Raw genomic sequence first — 12,476 nt, 5'->3', positions numbered from 1 at the left:
TGGGTCAGGGCGCTGACCGGAAGGGTCCCTAACAGAGAGGCGTGAGGGAGGAAGCAGCGAGGAGGGAAGTGGGGACACCGGCGATCGTGGGCGGACTGATGGGGGATCTCGCCTCGGGGGGGCACCGATGCTGGAGGCACTGGCAGCACGGGGGGAGGAAGGACATTAAGGGGGAGGTTACCGACAGGGAGGAGGGCACCTGGGGGGTCGCTGACGTGGGAGACACTGACCGGAAGGGCACCACAGGTGGGGGTGGACACCGCTCTGGGGGACTCTGAGGGGGTAAAGGAGGCGGGAGGGCACTGACATGGGGCACTAACGGAGTGGCGCGGTGGACACTGGCGGGAGGTCACTGGTGCGGGCGGACCGTCATGGGAGACACTGGCGGGGGACACTGACACGACGTCACTGTCGGGGTGGGCACTGCTGCAGAGGACACTGACGGGGCGGGCACTGACACGGGGGAAACTGACCTGGGGGACGCTGACCAGGGTGGGCGCTGACAAGGCGAGCATCACGGCGGCAGCGACGGGCGGGGCGTGGACGCTGACAGAGGGGTGGACACTGAGGGGGCAGCGACAGGCGGAGGGTGGACGCCGACATGAGGACACTGACGGGGTGGCCCCTCCGGGCCCGGCCGGCCAGTACCGCCGGCTCTGAGCGGCGGCCGCACTCACCTGCCCCGCGGGCCGGGCGTCGCGGCGGCTCCTCGGAGGCCCGGGTGGAGGCCAGGGCGCGGGCGGAGGCGAAGCCCGGGCGGCCTGGGGCGGGCCGCGCGCACATGGGCCCGGCCGGGCGAGGCGCCCACGGACACGGCGCCCACAGACTCAGCGCGGCGGGCCGGCGGCTCGTGACCGGCTCGGGCCGCGGGCGGCGCTCCGGTCACCCCAAAATGGCGGTAGCGGCGGCCGGGCGCGCGCACGCCGGGGGCGGGGCCTCGTGCGGGGGGCTCGCGCTCGCAGCGGGGCGGGGGCCTCTAGGTGGGCGGGGCCTCTGTTGGGCGGGGCTGCGCGGGGGCGGGGGCGGGCGCGGTTTCCTCCTCCGCTGGTCACTCTGAGGTATCGCAAAATTTCTGCACGAGCGTAAGTTTTGATGGGATAATGCGTTTGCGGTGATAAATTTTCTAACGCAACGTCAGCAACAGAACAACCCCTCCGGAGGCCTGAAACGATTTGAGGATCACACATCTGGGGCAGGGGTATCCCTGCTCCCTGGGAGCCTTCCTCTAAGGCTGAAGGCCTCTGCGACTGGGGCAGCTGGGTGTCTCCTGAACTCCTTGGGCACGTGGCGTGGACACGGCCAGAGCAACAGTGAGCAGCGGTCAGCTCTCCGTCCTCTCTGCTACCCGGACTGGGAGCGTCGGAGCAGCAGCCACCAGACCCACGGTTTTTCCAGGTGCCCCCCAGGTTCTTGTAGTATTTTGCACATTAAAATATGTGCCCATTTGGCATTTGTCGAAGTTGTTTGACTCAATCAAACTGATCTCTAAAATGAGAATTGTTACTTCAGGTGGCAGCGTGAACCATGGGAGACGTTGGAAAAAGAAATGGAACACGTAAGGAACATCTAACGCTCTTGCCAGTCATCCCCTTACTGCCTCTCGGCTTCCAACGCACGTGGTCCGTGGCCGAAACGGATCTGACCCCTGGCCATGCTGAGCCTTGGCGGCAGAGGGCGCGGGAGAGGTTGCGGCAGAGGGTTTGCTCCGGGGCTGCTCGGCGGGCGGGAGGCGCCCGCTTCCCCACGGCCGGCTCCTGCGGAGACAGCTTCCCTGAACGTCTTCCCCAGGCAAACGGCAGGGCAGATTTCTGGCAAGTTCTGTAGAATGAACTTTCAGGAAGTGGGTATAAAAAAAGCGTCAAGCTTACAGCCGAGAATAGATTACAAGCCCTGCAAGCGCAGACCCCACCCCCAAGGCTGGAGGTGCGGTGGGTAGAGCTGCAGAATAGGGGCTCAGGGCTAGGAGGCCCAGTGCTTGAGATGCTCCCACCGGTTGTCCTGCTGTGAGTGCCTGCAACCCTTATCCTGATCGTGATGTTCTTCTGGGGTCAGCCAGGGCGCCTCCCCTCTCCCACCCCACCCTTGGTTCATCGGCAGGTCCCTCAACTTCTAACTACAGCCGGCTCTCCTCCTGCAGCCCAGGTCCAGGTTTCCCTCACCTGACTCCCAGCAGCAGCCTCCCAGCAGGCTCCCTGCTGGTATCCTGCCGCACTTGCTGGAGGCCAGCTTGTCGCAGTCAGCAGAGCACCCAGTGAAAAGAAGTCCAATCCCATCCCTCCCCCAGGGGTTCCCGTGTCACACAGCACGAAAGCCAGTCCTTGCTGCCACCCGCAGGTCCTACACAATTGGGTCTCATTTGTGCTCTGCCCCTTGTTCATCTAGCTCCAATCAGGAGACCCTCCTGCCGCAGGCCATTGAATGTGCATCCTGTCACACCCTCTAATTGTCCCCATGCTAACTGACCTCCTACATCTTACTCCATTGTCCCCTTCTCCATGAGGACTTCCCTGGCCTTCCTATTTGAAATCTCAAACCTACATACATGCTTGCACAGACAGACACGCACATGCATGCACATGGGCACACTCACAGCCCCTTTCCCTGTTTGGTTTTTCCTCCTTGTATCAGTAGTCAGGGTTCAATAGGGGACAGAGAGCACACAGTGACTTCAGAGAAAGTTTGATACAAAAATTACTGAGGGACTTCCCTGGTGGTGCAGTGGGTAAGACTCTGCGCTCCCAGCTTAGGGGGCCCAGGTTCGATCCCTGGTCAAGGAACTAGATCCCACATGCATGCCGCAACCTAGGGTTCACATGCCACAACTAAGGAGCCTGCCTGCTGCAACTAAGACCTGGCGCAACCAAATAAGTAAATTTTGTTTTAAATTACTGATAACGGGATTAATTATAAAGGAGTAAAGAACTCTATATTCAAGAAAGGACAAAACATTCCCTGCTAAATGCTTCTGGGATCCACCTCCATTATTGCAGAGCAGGCAGAGAAGTGGATTTGGAGCTGAGGCAGTAAGTGGAAAATGGGCAGAGTCCGACCTTCTGGAAAGTCAGCTTCTGTATGCAGCCTTTCAAGCACATTTGAACTTCCATACAACAACAAAACAATGCTATATTTTCACCTAACAAGGTACAACCATCCTTATTGCAAGTGAAGAAATTCTCACTTTCCCTCAAATGAGCATAAGTACAGTCCCAGCAGTCATTGTATCTGTCACTGGCTACATTCATTACTCCTCAAATTCTGTCACTGTTCCACTGAATACTCTCTTATGCTCTTAAAACTAAATAGTAGGGCTTCCCTGGTGGCGCAGTGGTTAAGAATCCGCCTGCCAACGCAGGGGACACGGGTTCAAGCCCTGGTCCGGGAAGGTCCCACATGCCACGGAGCAACTAAGCCCGTGCGCCACAACTACTGAGCCCGCGTGCCACAACTACTGAAGCCTGCGCACCTAGAGCCCATGCTCCACAGCAAAGAGAAGCCCCCGCAATAAGAAGCCCGCGCACCGCAACAAAGAGTAGCCCCCGCTCGCCGCAACTAGAGAAAGCCCACGTGCAGCAACGAAGGCCCAACGCAGCCAAAAATAAATAACTAAAATAAATTTTTAGAAAAACTAAATAGTAAAGTTAACTTCTGACAACTTGTATTTTTTTAAAGTAAATTTGTTATTATTCAGTATAATATATATTATTCCATCTCACTCAAATTTTTTTAAAAATTGGAGTATATTTGCTTTATAATATTGTGTTAGTTTCTTGCTGCACAGCAAAGTGAATCAGCCATACATATACATATATCCCCTCTTTTTTGGATTTCGTTCCCATTTAGGTCACCACAGAGCATTGAGTAGAGTTCCCTGTGCTATACAGTAGGTTTTCAGTTATCTATTTTATGTATAGTAGTGTATATGTGTCAATCCCAACTTGTATATTTTTAAAAAATGGAAAGCAGAGGGGACAAAATGGTTAGTTTATATATCATATATGCAAAGAGAAAATGTGCAAAGCTACTACAATCCTTTTTTCTGTAATTGGTCAGAAGAAGTAGTTGATAGTTACGGCTCTTTAACAAAAAGATGAGTGGGTACCAAGGGGTAGGAGGTCAGGAGAGATACACAGGTAGAGCACAAAGGATTTTTTTTTCCAAAGGAATTCCTTTATTTTTATTATTTATTTATTTACTTATTTATCTTTGGCTGTGTTGGGTCTTCGTTTCTGTGCAAGGGCTTTCTCTAGTCGCGGCGAGCGGGGGCCACTCTTCATCGCGGTGCGCGGGCCTCTCACCATCGCGGCCTCTCTTGTTAGGGAGCACGGGCTCCAGACGCGCAGGCTCAGTAGTTGTGGCTCACGGGCCCAGCCGCTCCGCGGCATGTGGGATCTTCCCAGACCAGGGCTCGAACCCATATCCCTTGCGTTGGCAGGCGGATTCTCAACCACTGCGCCACCAGGGAAGCCCAAACAGTGTTTTCTTCTAAACTGCCTTATAGTGTGCACAGAACAGTTAGAACAAAGCAGGCTGAATTCAGTATTTCTGACACAGAACAACCAAATAAAATAAATTCTATCACTACAAACACCAAATGCAAAATTATTCACCAGTCAATTAGAAAATGTAAAACTCTGATATAAAAGGAGTGTGCCCTTGGAGCACAATCAGAGCAGGAGGAACTGTGGTTCTGTCCTGTCCTTCTCTTCAAGAGCCCCAACGGCGCAGCGGGACACAGACTGGGACATCAGACGACCACTGCTCCATAAACCAAGTCGGATCAACACAGAGAAGTGGGCTTCCCTGGTGGCGCAGCGGTTGAGAATCCGCCCGCCAATGCAGGGGACACGGGTTCGGTCCCTGGTCCGGGAAGATCCCACATGCCACGGAGCGACTAAGCCCACGTGCCACAACTACTGAGCCTGTGCTCTAGAGCCTGTGAGCCACAACTACCGAGCCCGCGTGCCGCAACTACTGAAGCCTGCGTGCCTAGAGCCCGTGCTCCGCAATGAGAAGCCCGGGCACCACAACGAAGAGTAGCCCCCGCTCGCCGCAACGAGAAAAAGCCCGTGCACAGCAGCAAAGACCCAACACAGCCAAAAATAAATAAATTCTTTAAAAAAACACACAGAGAAGTCCACACTTATATACACCGTAACCAGACTCCTGCATGCCAAAGACAAAGAAAACCATGAAAGCCACAAGAGAAAAGTGACCCATCACATAAAGGGAAAGAATGATACAATGAATAGCTGACTCCTCCCAAGAGATGATGGAGGCCATAGGCAGTAAAATGGCATACTGAAAGTGTTGAAGGAAAAAGCAAACCTGTCAATGAATAAGTTCTATACTCAGCAATACTATCCTTCAAAAATGAAGGTGGGAGAAAAAATGAAGGTGAACTAAATACATTGCCAGATAAACAAAACAGAAAATTTATTGCTAGGAGATTTGCCTTACCAGAAATACTAAAGAAAGTTCTTCAAGCTGAAAGAAAATGACATAAGATGGTCACTCAAGTCAACAGGAATGAAGAACCAAATTCAGCAACATGTAAAAGGCTTATCTACCAAGACCAGTGGGCTTTATCCCGAGAACACAAAGTTGGTTTAGCATCCAGAACTCAAATCATGTAATACACTGTATTAATAGGATAGAGGATAAAAACCACAGGATTGTCACAATAGCTGTAGAAAAGGCATTTGACTAAATTTAATACCTGTTCATGATAAATACTCTCAACAAATTAGGACTAGATGGGAAATTCCTCAACTTCATAAAAGGTATGTAGGAAAAATCTATAGCTAACATCAGACTTAATGGTGAAAGATGTAATGCTTTTTAAAGATTGGAAATGAGGCAAGGATGTCTGCATTCACCACCTCTATTCTACACTGTAGGATTCTGCATGCAAGGAGCTTGGAAGTCACCAATCCATCCTAAGAAGTAAAGGGCTAAACAGACTGAAGAATCAGCAACTCTTCTTGGATCTATAAGAGAAGGGAGGACACAGAGCAAACCACTGCTCCCAAGGTAGGAGAGACAGGCAGGTGAATACAAGTCATCACAGCTTACCAGAGCAAAGATTCATGAGAGAAACCGGCCTGAGAACCTGTGTGTGCGGGGGAAGCGGGGTGGCGGGGGGCTGAACTGTAATTGATGAATTTCTGGAGGCTCAAAGTCATCAGCAACTGTGAGAGTTAAAAACTCCGGGGGACCCAGTCATAAGGGAGCCCACACCATACTGTGCAATTTACCCCTGGAGCATGAGCAGCTTCCCAAGTAAATATCAGAGCCACGTCCCCTCAAGCTTTCTGCACGGGGAGGGAAGGAGCCATTTCCTAATGTGACAGAGCACCCTGCTCTCCTTAACAAGGCTGCTCTCAAGGCAAACTCGTGAACCAGAGCCTGACCTGCTGGGGTGTTATCAGAGCCTAACTGACCAGGGGAAGGGAAATGCCCAGCTCCAGCCTCCTCTGGGCAGCCTGCCCCAACCAAGGGGAGATAAAGGACTGAGAAACACTTGTGAAGTTCACAGTCCAGAGGCACAGGCTCAGTAAAAGAACTGAGGCCCGATCACAGGACCATAGAAGGCTTCCCCTCTCCCACACCTCACCTCTACGTTATTAAGGCCTACTTATAGCAGTTCCTTTCACCCAGTACATCATGTCTGGCTATCAGGAAAAAATTACAAGGCAAATTACACAATTAACAGGCAAAAAAAACACAATTTGAAGAGATAGAGCAAGGTTCAGAACCAGATATGGCAGAGATGTTGGAATTATCAGACTGGGAGTTTAAGCAACTATGATTAATATGCTAAGGGCTCTCATGGATAAAGCAGACGACATGTAAGAACAGATGGGCAATGCAAGCAGAGAGATGGAAATGCTAAGAAAGAACCAAAAAGAAATGCTAGACATAAAAAACGCCATAGCAGATATGAAGAATGCCTTTGATGGGCTTATTAGCAGACTGGATAACACTGAGGAAAGAATCTCTGAACTGGAGACTATCTCAATAGAATCTTCAAAAACTGAAAAGCAGGGGCTTCCCTGGTGGCGCAGTGGTTGGGAGTCTGCCTGCCAATGCGGAGGATGCGGGTTCGAGCCCTGGTCTGGGAAGATCCCACATGCCGCGGAGCGACTGGGCCCGTGAGCCACAATTACTGAGCCTGCGCGTCTGGAGCCTGTGCTCCGCAACAAGAGAGGCCGCGATGGTGAGAGGCCCGTGCACCGCGATGAAGAGTGGCCCCCGCTTGCCACAACTAGAGAAAGCCCTTGCACAGAAACGAAGACCCAACACAGCCATAAATAAAATAAATAAATAAATAATTTTTAAAAAAGAAAAAAACTGAAAAGCAAAGAGAACAAAGACTGAAAAAAACAGAACATCCAAGGACTTTTGTTCTACAAAAGGTGTAACATACACATAATGGTAATATCAGAACGAGAAGAAAGAAACAGAAGAAATATTTGAAATGATTCTACATTGCACTAAAGGTTCTAGTCAGTGCAATAAGGCAAGAAAAAAATTAAAGGCATACAGATTAAAAGGAAGAAGCAAAATTGTCTTTATTCACAGATAACATGATCATCGATTTAGAAAATCCTAAGGAATCTATCAAAAAAATCTGCTAGAGATAATAGTTTAACAAGGTCACAGGATACAATATCAATATACAAACAACAGTTGTATTTCTACAATTAGGAACAAACAATCTGAAAATGGAATTAAGAAAAAAATTCCAGGGAATTCCCTGGCCGTCCAGCAGTTAGGACTCGGCACTTTCACTGCTGAGGGCCTGGGTTCAATCTCTGGTCAGGAAACTAAGATCCCACATGCCACACGGTGTGGCCAAAAAAAAAAAAGAAAGAAAAGAAAAGAAAAGAAAAAGATTCCATTTACAACTGCATCAAAATGAATAAAATACTTAGGAATAAATATAACAAGAGAAGTGCATACAGAAGAGTCAATGCAGCAGGCTAACAACTTATCAAAAAACAAAACAAAATCAAACAAACAAACAAATAAAACCCCTGCTTACACAGTTAGCCCTTGACTGACATCTGAGAACCTGGATTTCGGGAAGGTTCCCACCATCCCTGGAAATGATCAGAATGGCTCTTTGAGCCAAACAATATGACTTACATTGAAATCTGCTTTCTTTCCGGGTGCCTGGAATTTTGTTAGGCACCCGGCAGAGACTGCCTATCTGGCCAGCCCTGCAGTGGATTGAACAGTGGCCCCACCCAAAAGATATATATCTACCCAAAACCTGTGAATGTGACCTTTGGAAAAAGGGTCTTTGCAGATGTTATTAAGTTAAGATCTCAAGATAGATCATCCTGGATCAGCATGGGTCTTATATCCAATGACAAGTATCCTTCTCAGAAAAGGAGAGAAGACACACGGAAGAAAGTGATGTAAAGACAGAGACAGAAATTGGAGTGATAAACCTACAAGGATTGCTGGAAGCAACCAGAAGGTAGCATAGAGGCCTGAAATGGATTGTCCCTCGGAGCCTCCGTAAGGACCCAACCAGGCTGACACCTTGATTTCAGGCTTCTGGCCTCCTGAACTGAGAGAGAACAAATTTCTGTTGTTTGAAGTCTCCAGGTTTGTATCAGTTTGTTACAGCAGCCTTAGGAAATAAATATAAGTTCCCAATAAAACTGTGGGTGCTGAGTTTCTGATGAACTTACCTGGTTGGCAACATTTCACACCCATTGTCACAACTCCCTGGGACAATTAAGTTTGTCCTGTGTAACTACGTGATGACACTGGAAGCTGGCACCTGGTCTACCCCAAACTTAGCCCCATGAGCCTTTTCCCTTTGCTGATTTTACCTTGTATCCTTTTCCTGTAATAAATCATGGCCATGAAAATGACTCTATGCTGAGTCCTATGAGCCCTCCTACAAATCATCAAATCTGGGGGTGGTCTTGCAACTCCCATGCAATAAAAACTACAAAACATTGCTGAGAAGAATTAAACAAGGCCTAAATAAATGGAGAGACATGCTATGTTCATGGATTAAAAGACCCAATATTGGGCTTCCCTGGTGGCACAGTGGTTAAGAATCCGCCTGCCAATGCAGGGCACACGGGTTCGAGCCCTGCTCCGGGAAGATCCCACATGCCGCGGAGCAACTAAGCCCGTGCGCCATAACTACTGAGCCTGCGCTCTAGAGCCCACGAGCCACAACTACTGAAGCCCGCGCACCGAGAGCCTGTGCTCCGCAACAAGAGACGCCACTGCAATGAGAAGCCCGCGCACCGCAACAAAGAGTAGCCCCCGCTCGCTGCAACTAGAGAAAAGCCCACGCGCAGCAACAAAGACTCAACTCAGCCAAAAATAAATAAATAAATAAATTTATTTTTTAAAAATTCCTTAAAATAAAAAAAAAAAGACTCAGTATTGCCAAGATGGCAATTCTCCCCAAACCTGATCAATAGATTCAGTGCAATATCGGTGAGTTTTTCAGCAGGTGGTCTTTTTTTAATAGAAACTGGGGCCTCCCTGGTGGCGCAGTGGTTGAGAATCTGCCTGCTAATGCAGGGGACACGGGTTCGAGCCCTGGTCTGGGAAGATCCCACATGCCACGGAGCAACTAAGCCCGTGAGCCACAACTACTGAGCCTGCGCGTCTGGAGCCTGTGCTCCGCAACAGGAGAGGCCACGATAGTGAGAGGCTCGCGCACCGCGATGAGGAGTGGCCCCCGCTTGCCGCAAGTAGAGAAAGCCCTCGCACAGAAACGAAGACCCAACACAACCAAAAATAAATAAATTAATAATAGAAACTGACAAGCTAATGCTAAAATTTACACAGACATGCAAAGGATTGAGGTAGCCAAAAGTTTTGAAAATTAGAGGACTCACACTTCTTGAATTCAAAATGTACTATAAAGCTAGAATAATCAAGACAGAATAGAATTGGCATAAGGATAGGCATATATATCAATAGAACAGAGTAGCAAAAAAAAAAACCCTCAAAAATATGACCAATTGATTTTTTTTATAAAGGTGCTAAGTCAATTCAATAGGGAAGCAATATCTTTTTTTTTTTTTTTTTTGACCACGCTGCACGGCTTGTGGAATCTCATTTCCCTGACCAGGGATTGAACCCAGGCTGAGGCAGTGAAAGCCCAGAATCCTAACCACTAGGCCACCAGGGAACTCCCAAGCAATATCTTTTTTTTTTTTTTAAAGAGACAGTCTTTGACTTATAACGATTTTTAAAAAATATTTATTTATTTATTTATTTATTTATTTATTTATTTGGTTGCACCGGGTCTTAGTTGTGGCAGGCGGGCTCCTTAGTTGTGGCATGTGAACTCAGTTGCGGCATGCATGTGGGATCTAGTTCCCTGACTGGGGTACGAACCAGGCCCCCCTGCATTGGGAGCGTGGAGACTTAACCACTGACCACCAGGGAAGTCCCCCAAGCAATATATTTTTGAAAAATGATATTGGAAAAATTGGTTATCCACATGCCAAAAAAAAAAAAAAGTTAAACCCTTACTTCACACCATACACAAAAATTAGTTCAAAATGAATCACAGCCCTAAATCTGAGAGGTGAAATACTTCTAGAAGAAACTTAGGAGATATTATTTGGGTTAGGAAAAGATTTGATAGATATGAGACCATAAACATACTACCAAAAAGAAAAATATTCATAACTTAGACTTCATCAAAATAAAAAACCTTTGCTCTTCACAAGATGCCATTAAGAAAAATAGAAGACAAGCCACAAACCAGGAAAAGATTTTTAAATCGTATGTCTGATAAAGGACTTGATTCTAGAATATATATTTTTAAAAAATCTTACAACTCATAAGACGAACGACCCAATTTAAAAAGAGGCAAAAGATTTAAATAAACATTTCACCAAAGAAGGTAATACAAATGACTTACGGGCACATGAACAGATGCTCAAGGGACTTCCCTGGCGGTCCAGTGGTTAACACTCTGCGCTCTCAATGCCGGGGGCCTGGGTTCGATCCCTGGTCAGGGAACTAGATCCCAAATGCATGCCGCAACTAAGAGTTCGCGTACCGCAACTAAGAGCCCGCATGCCACAACTAAGAGCCCACATGCCACAACAAAGATCCTGCGTACTGCAACTAAGACCTGGTGCAGCCAAATAATTAATATTAAAAAAAAAAAGATGCTCAACATCAGTCATCATTAGGGAAATTCTAAATTAACCCACATGTCACTACACAACCCCTTGGATGGCTACAATTAAAAAGGCTGACAACCTCAAATGCTGGTGAGTATGTGGAAAAACTGGAACCTTCATACATTGCTGGTGGAAACGTCAAATGGTAAAGCCACTTTGGAAAATAGTTTGACAGTTTCTTATAAAGTTAAACATAAACTGAACATACAGCCCAATACTTTCACTCCTAGGTTTTTACCCAAGAGAAGTTAAAACAGGTGTCCACAAAAAGACCTGTACAGGAGTGTACATAGCAGCATTATTACAGGCAAAAACCGGAAACGTTCCAAACATCAATTGGTTTGTTGACTCTAATAACATAATAGCCAGTTGTTTCACCAGCAAAAGCAAGTTTATTCAGGAATAGCCATAGAGGAACTGTAATTCATGATGTGGAAACTATGGCAGACTACAAGTAAATCCAAAAAACACGAAAAGGGAGTTTGCTTTTATAGGGAAAAGGGGTCAGTTGGGAGGTACTGTGATACCTAGAGTCCACTGGAGGAGCATGGAGGCTTCCCATTGGTTGGGCTGTGACAGTCTCTGATTGGCTGGGATGTCCTTGGGCCGGAGGGATTTCTTCTTCCTGTTGGAGAGAGAGTAGAGGCACCTGTCTTCCTGTTTCTGGTAATTGAGGATGCGCGGTGGGCATGACAGAGCCCCCTAACGACCTGTCCTGGCTCCATCTTCAACTGAGGTTTCTTTAAATAATTCCACTGTGAAAGGTTAAGGAAAATGTCATGTATCCAGACAATGAACTACTATTCATATAAAGGAACAAACTACTGGTATATACAACAACATGGATAAACTTCAAAAATATTATGCTAAGTGCAAGAAACCGGACAGAATAGGCTGCATATTGTATGTATTAGCGTCCTAGGGCTGCTGTAACAATTACCACAAACTTAGTGGCTTAAAACAATGCACACTTATTATCTTACAGTTCTGGAAGTCAGAAATCTGAAATGAGTCTTATGGGGCTTAAATCAAGGTGTCAGCAGAACCGCATTCCTTCTGGAGGCTCTAGGGGAGAATCGTTTCCTTGCCTGTTCTAGCTTCTGGAGGCTGCCTGCATTCCTTGGTTCATGGTCCCTTCCTCCATCTTCAAAGCCAGCAGTGTGGCAACTACCAGTTTCTCTCTCTTATTCCCTTATCACATTGCCTTCTCTGACTCATTTTGGCCTATGGACTGTAGGCAGAAGTGCTGTATATATCACTTGTCGGCCAACGCAGTTAATAGCTAGCAGGCCT

The 12,476-nt window shown here is 47.7% G+C and overlaps 1 protein-coding gene across 4 annotated transcripts in view; it reads right to left on the bottom strand.

Annotated features, from left to right (window-relative positions):
• PPP6R2 (protein phosphatase 6 regulatory subunit 2) overlaps nucleotides 1-882 on the bottom strand; it is a 72,496-nt gene extending 71,614 nt beyond the window's left edge. For 3 of the 4 annotated variants that reach the window (XM_068559621.1, XM_068559620.1, XM_068559624.1), the window contains exon 1: nucleotides 678-882. The gene's annotated coding sequence lies outside the window, so the exon portion shown is untranslated. Of the gene's footprint in view, nucleotides 1-473 lie in introns of all 4 variants that reach the window. The other variant, XM_068559622.1, reaches the window with a different exon arrangement.
• Nucleotides 883-12,476: the final 11,594 nt, after the last annotated feature.

The sequence above is a fragment of the Eschrichtius robustus genome, chromosome 13 (genome assembly GCF_028021215.1).
Source record: "Eschrichtius robustus isolate mEscRob2 chromosome 13, mEscRob2.pri, whole genome shotgun sequence".
Classification (NCBI taxonomy): Eukaryota; Metazoa; Chordata; class Mammalia; order Artiodactyla; family Eschrichtiidae; genus Eschrichtius; species Eschrichtius robustus.
Note: the sequence above shows the minus strand (reverse complement) of the source record. Positions and strands in the feature narration are given on the sequence as shown.